Source organism: Cryptotermes secundus, unplaced genomic scaffold (assembly GCF_002891405.2).
Source record: "Cryptotermes secundus unplaced genomic scaffold, Csec_1.0 scaffold517, whole genome shotgun sequence".
NCBI classification, from domain to species: Eukaryota; Metazoa; Arthropoda; class Insecta; order Blattodea; family Kalotermitidae; genus Cryptotermes; species Cryptotermes secundus.
In genome coordinates, this window is record NW_019725008.1 from 27443 (window position 1) to 33872 (window position 6430).

The 6430-nt window shown below is 37.8% G+C and overlaps 1 protein-coding gene across 6 annotated transcripts in view; it reads right to left on the reverse strand.

The window, feature by feature from the left end:
* Nucleotides 1-3803: 3803 nt before the first annotated feature.
* The window catches only part of LOC111863191 (alpha-1,2-mannosyltransferase ALG9), a 32671-nt gene continuing 30044 nt past the window's right edge, over nucleotides 3804-6430 (reverse strand). For 2 of the 6 annotated variants that reach the window (XM_023849271.2, XM_023849272.2), the window contains exon 14: nucleotides 3804-4121. The gene's annotated coding sequence lies outside the window, so the exon portion shown is untranslated. Of the gene's footprint in view, nucleotides 4139-5814; nucleotides 5980-6430 lie in introns of those variants that run through there. The other 4 variants (XM_033750957.1, XM_023849269.2, XM_023849270.2 and 1 more) reach the window with 2 other exon arrangements.

Below are 6430 nucleotides of genomic sequence, written 5' to 3' on the forward strand. Positions count from 1 at the left end.
AATCAAATGAACAAGTTGTTCCTGGTTAATAAACTTTAATTACCAACAAAACAATAGAAGTTGCAAGCAACAGCAAACCCAGTTATTACTATAATATGTATGTAAAACTCTGCGTGCCTTCCACTGGTCTTGGGCGGGCAGGAAATACACAAACAATTTGTTTTTAAAGGTGGTATTTCAATAAACTCAAAGTGAACTATAAATATATTGCAGGGTTCAAGGTTCTCACAACAATGATTATGAAGAATTCTGTCTTCTGGGATACAATGTTATATAGTCTGATGAAATTCAGCAGATATTTTTGAGGAACACATTGCCTCCATCTATAAGACTGAAGAATAAGCCAAACAAGAAACAGCATGGAAGCAAGTGGCAAGCAGAGCTTGCTGTGAGGCAAAATTCCTCTGAAATGTTGGTTGACTTTCAGCAGACTACACTGTATTATATCCTAGAAGATTGAACTCATTATAAAAATATTCTTAAACTGCTTAAACATATGAAGAAAGTCGTCTTCTGGGTTTAGGCACCGTGTATTCTTCGTTTCGGCCGACGTTTCGGAGGAACGTAGCGCCTCCATCTTCAGAGCAGTTGAATGGCTGCGGAGAGCAGTAGCTGTGGTGATAGGATGTGGAAGGTGCTGCTTATATACGAAGTAGGCAGGGGGGGTGGTTAGGGAGAACGGACCAATAGGAGCAGTGGACAGCGATTAAGGCCATATATGGTGTTGTGTGCTAAAGGAGGGGGAGGAACGACCAGTGAATCCAGGAAACTTGAGGTCAATAGCACTAGGAAGTGCGGTAGACAAGAAGAACCGGTGGTTGGGGACAGGCTACTGACGTCAATGACATGATACAGGGGGACAGGCTACTGACGTCAATGACATGATGAAGAACTGGGGTGGGTTGTTAGATTTCTCTTGGTGGTAGAAATGAGTGGCTTCCATGACCTGTTGAGACTGAACCCTGTTTCCTTGTTCATATTGTTTGGATGGANGATTCCAAGTTTCATAAAAAAAGACTATGCTGTATGTAGTTAGTTGCTATGGAAAAGGAATTTACCTTTGAAGAAAGTCGTCTTCTGGGTTTAAGCGCCGTGTATTCCTCGTTTTGGCCGACGTTTCGGAGGAACATATCGCCTCCATCTTCAGAGCATGTGAATGGCTTTGAATGCAGAGAGCCATTCACCTGCTCTGAAGATGGAGGCAATACATTCCTCCGAAACGTCGGCCAAAACGAAGAATACACGGCACCTAAACCCAGAAGACGACTTTCTTCATAGTCATCGCCGTGAAAACCTCAAAACTTACACAGAATTTACTTTTATTTGTTACAGCAACTCTTACACTGAAGAATGAAGCCAGAAATGAAAAATCAATGTATTTCTGTTTCCATAGACCAACTCTAGTTTCTATTAATGCTAGAAGAGATTTTTATGACTTAATGTATCACGTAACTGCTGTTAGCAATTAAAGAGCATTGTAACAGTATGACATGTTATAAATTTCCAGCAGACATGTCAGAAGGTATGCCTGTCAACACCAAATCCCTTAGCACATTCAGTCTAAACAAACTGACACTCAGATTCCTTTAGCAAGGATAACTTTAGACAATAAATTAATGTTAAAATTTAAAAATATATAGGCTAAAGTTGTCCCTGTGATTAACTAGTTAGGCACTATGCCATGAAGATGTATGGGGGAGTGGTTGTATAGATCCATGTATTCTGGACCTCAGCACTAGTTGGAGGTGAGTGGTCACGTTTACGTCCCGGCCACTTTACCCCAAGGGAAGAGCCCATTACCATATAAACTGTGATGTGAACACTGACAAGCAGACATACGCAAGGGGTACCACAAACTTTTCTCAAACTTCACCTTGATGAAACGTTCATTTTATAACTAAATGTGATTGCTGAAGAGTTGCATATGAGCAATAAGGTGCTAAAGTGAGGAGAAGGGGAAACAAAACATAATACTGTCAGGTGATGATAGTGTGACTATAGCCAGAATTTGAATTGATAATTGGATTTATTGCACACTTACAGATAGTAAATACAAGTAACCATAGGGCTATCACTAATTCACACACTCTACAATTCACTACAGCATGCACTAAGTCTTCTCAGTCTGCTGCATCTTCACTGGTTGTCACCTGGTAACAGCTTTCAGTGCTGTAGTTTTCTCAGCTTCCATGTTCACATCCTTACTGGCCAGCACCTATCTCAAAACCCATTCATTGCCCCGCCTTACTAGCTCCAAGGCTAGCGGCCATCTCAGACCAACCTCCTACTCATTTCACTGCTGTTTCAAGACTTTTGTAATCATAGCTACTGCTCGTTATACACGTATAACCTTGGTATGGACCGCACAGAAAATGCCACTTCCAATAGTTCTTCTGTTGTTGCGTGCATGTCTGCTGTGGCTATTACCCAGCAACAGCTGTTGTATGGCTACTTATTTCCCAGCCAATGCCTTGCAACAGATCTGCATGCCATAATACATCCAATTTTCCACACGTAATGATATAACAGACAATCAGGTACTCAGTTAATATTTTTTGGTGGCTAGATGTAAAATATTCTAGGCTGAAATGTTTCTTATTGGGGCCTACATCACCATACAACCAAGCTGTTAGCAAAAGGGACAGTAAATTCTATGTGGTTCTTATAAGATGGTGTACAGTGTTAGGGGTATTGGAATCATTTTCTTGCCAGACAATATCTGAGCTCATCTAGACACTCTATAAGATGCTAAAGAGGACTTGGTACTGAATTTGGCTATGCCAAGAAAATAATGGTGTACTGATTGCATGCACAAATTTTGATTTATTGTCTAATTCTCTATATAGGAAGACAGAAATTATTTGGATTTATTTTGTAAGCATTTGTTATCACACTTCTTTACATTGAGAATTCATCGGGATACTTCTATTCATCAAGAGCTAGTTCTGTTTCTTTTGTTCATAGCAGTTTCAGAACTCTTTAACACCTAAGAAATAGTAAGCCTAATTTATAGCTAAAAGTAACAATATCATGAGACAGTATCTGTACACACTAGTCAAGAGAGGAGAGTCTGGACAAAGTCACACAGATTTCAAGATCGTGATCACAGTTTTTCCCAACTTGTTTGAAGTTTGGCCATTGAGAAAAGGCAATAAGAATGCATATTCTTACCATCAGAATGGCAAAACTTGGTTGCCAATACATCAAGAAAATGTAATATAATAAATGTAACTCAGGGTATATTCCTTGACTCCACAGTGTTTAAAAGAATATTTTTACTAAGAAACATAAGCAGATAAAATATCGGGTTTATGAATTTAGCAAAGACTGCAAGAAAGGAGTATATTGTACTCCAAGTGCATTGGTCTCCTCATTGAAGCATTCCAATTGGAATGTACCAGGAGTAACAAGCTTACTCTTCCAAATAAAACTGTACAAAAGACCATTGAAAATTACCACATGCAAACTGAAAGATATCTTAAAGCTGGTAAATGGTTATCTGTCACCCAATTAACTTATTTTCTATCATACTGTAAGATTCTTTGAAAAAGACACCAAAACTTCTGGCAGCAAAAGTGAAGAGTATGGGTGAAAAACATGTGACTTCGTAATTTGCTGGATTTGAATCTACTGATTTTATTTTATATGAAAATACAGAGTGTGAAGTATTTGTTTCTTATATATTTCCATTTTCTTATTGTCACATGTAGTATGTGTGACTACAGATGGGGTTTGAGTTGGTTAATAGATTTATTGACCATCAACATGTCATAACTACAAATAACTATAACACTATCCCTATTTCCACACTTTACAGTTCACCAGAGCACACAGTCTAGTGTTCTCAGTCTGTTACTAGACATTTCCTGGTAACAGCTCCACCAATGGCTATACCTCCAGCTGAAGTTCTCTCTTCACAGACTCCCATACAGAAATGCCTAAGCTCTAACTCTGTCCCTTGCTTATATAAGATCTCAGCATGGACCACATAAGAAACACAGCTCTTCCATTGTTGTGTTTGTGTCTGCTGCTGCAGGAATGTGGTTACTGAGCCGTTTCCAAGAAATGACCCTGGAATATCTGCCCATCTTGCAGTAGCTGCATAGCAACAGCTCTACATGCTGCAATATATTATTACCTGCACATTACACAATTTAATATGTATAAATTTGTCCAAATTTAAGATATTTTACTGTTATGATGAGAGCTCCAAAGCTTTTCTGAGTCTCAACAATTAAAAGTAACATTATAATGAGCGATATGATGACACAAAACCAATGGTTAGTGGTGCCTGATATGAAGAAAAGACAACTTCATATGAAATTTTAAAGATGTTTTTTGTTGAGTACACTATTTTGGAATGTAACACTGTATAGTCTGATACAAGTCCTTTTGTATTCCTCTGAAACTGCACTGTATGGCATTACACTTAAGCATGTGACAAGCTACAATCCAACACATTTTTTTTTTTTTTTGTTATTTTCCAAAAGTGTGTTAAAGTGGAACTGTGTCTTTCTTGTACTGTACTCTTCAATTGTACTCTTCAATTCAAAGTTTATCCCATATGTCCTGCTTATTAACATAATATTATGTGTTGAATAATAATTCAAACCTTAACTCCCAGGATCAATATACAATGTAATTCCCATTTAAGATCTGCTTTTGGGACAAGATTTATGTTCTTTAAATAGGGATTATATACAACTTAAACACAATGACACTCTATTGTTAATTACAAATAGCTGCTTGAACCTAAAAATGAGCAAATATTTGTTACACAATCTAAGAAAAAACAAAATATAACTTCAATTTTAAATTATTAATTTTAATTGATGCTTCACTCAACAAGACAATACAGTGCAACAACTTACAATATACAGATGTACGTGAAGATACCCATATGTGGCCAAAATATGTTGTACTAAAGGTGCAAACAAGTGAATTTAACTTGACAGTGTGAAATAATCACATAACCATCTGAATATTAAACAAAAGTTGCAAATACAGAGTGTGGCAAAGAACCTATTTCCAAAAGCATATAAAGCAGTGAAATTTTGTCTTATTTTTTAATTTATTGATATAAAATGAATGCACACTGAATGCCATTTTATTCCACATATATTTCATTACAGCTTCAAAGAAACAGGGTCCTAGGATTCCGAAGACTGCTACGCTATAGGAGTCACACATGCACTGTGAAGAGGTTGCTGCTGAAGCTGCTGTGGGCTTTCTTCTGCCCAGTAGTGAAAATTCTATTTATTGACAGAGCCTTCGGCTGTCATAAGGATAATGCTCAGCTACTGTGCTATAATTTGCCATGTCATGGTTGCTTAACTCTTGCACCACCACCATTTTTTAGAGATGGAACTTCAGATCCTTGTGTAAACTTCTCCAAGTGGTTAGTCGCTGGCTTCCCACCGCAGTGGCCCGGGTTCGATCCTGGGTCTGGTCAAGTGGGATTTATGGTGGACAAAGTGGCGCTGGGGCAGGTTTTTTCTGAATACTTTGGTTCCCCTGCCAATCTTCATTCCACCAACTGCTCCACAATCACCCTCACCTATCATCTGGGGCAGTGGCAGTAGTACAAGGGACTTAGTCCCACCCCAATAGCAATTAAAAAACTTCTCTTCATGCTGTGACCGGATATTCATAGAGGAATAGAATGTCTCCTGGCTGAACACCTAGGACTCCTTATGAATAACTGCCTTACAGCCTCAGTGTTCTATGGTGAACACACTGTCCACACACTGCCTGGTGGTTTCTGTTATAATGCAGAAGCACTCGTTCTTAAGTTTTCTATGCATAACTGTATGGTATTGTGGTTAGGAACATTTCTGTGATGAGCAATATTGAAATGCTTGCAAAATATTCACTGTCTTCTAACAACACAGAAGCCATTTTTGAAAAATGTTTCAACAATAAGCACATGATGTTGCACGCTCTGCTGCTCCATGGTTACTGCAATGGCATCAGTTAAGCCTGCAAATGACATGCGTGTATGTCCAATTATGCAGCACTGTTCATTGTAAAAAAAGGTGTAATCAACATGGGAATTAAAATACACAATTTAACCTCTGAATTAAAACAAATAAAGAATTTTAAGGTTTTTAAAAAAATTGCATAGTTATAGTATAACTATAGTATATAGTATATATAGTATAGTATAACACACGCAGTCACAGGAGCAAGACACAACACAAAGCACAACACACACATGAAAGTAGGAAGAATACTCCGATAGAAGAAGATAGATGTGACTCGCATATTGAGATACGACATAAGGATGACAAATCCTGAACAGTCTTAATATTTAAAATTTAGCAATATATATGACAAATATATATTTCAGTCATTTTAGTATAAAGACAACAGGGCATGCAATGAAGTAGTTCGACGTACATAGAAAAGCACCTGAAGATGGCACTTTAGT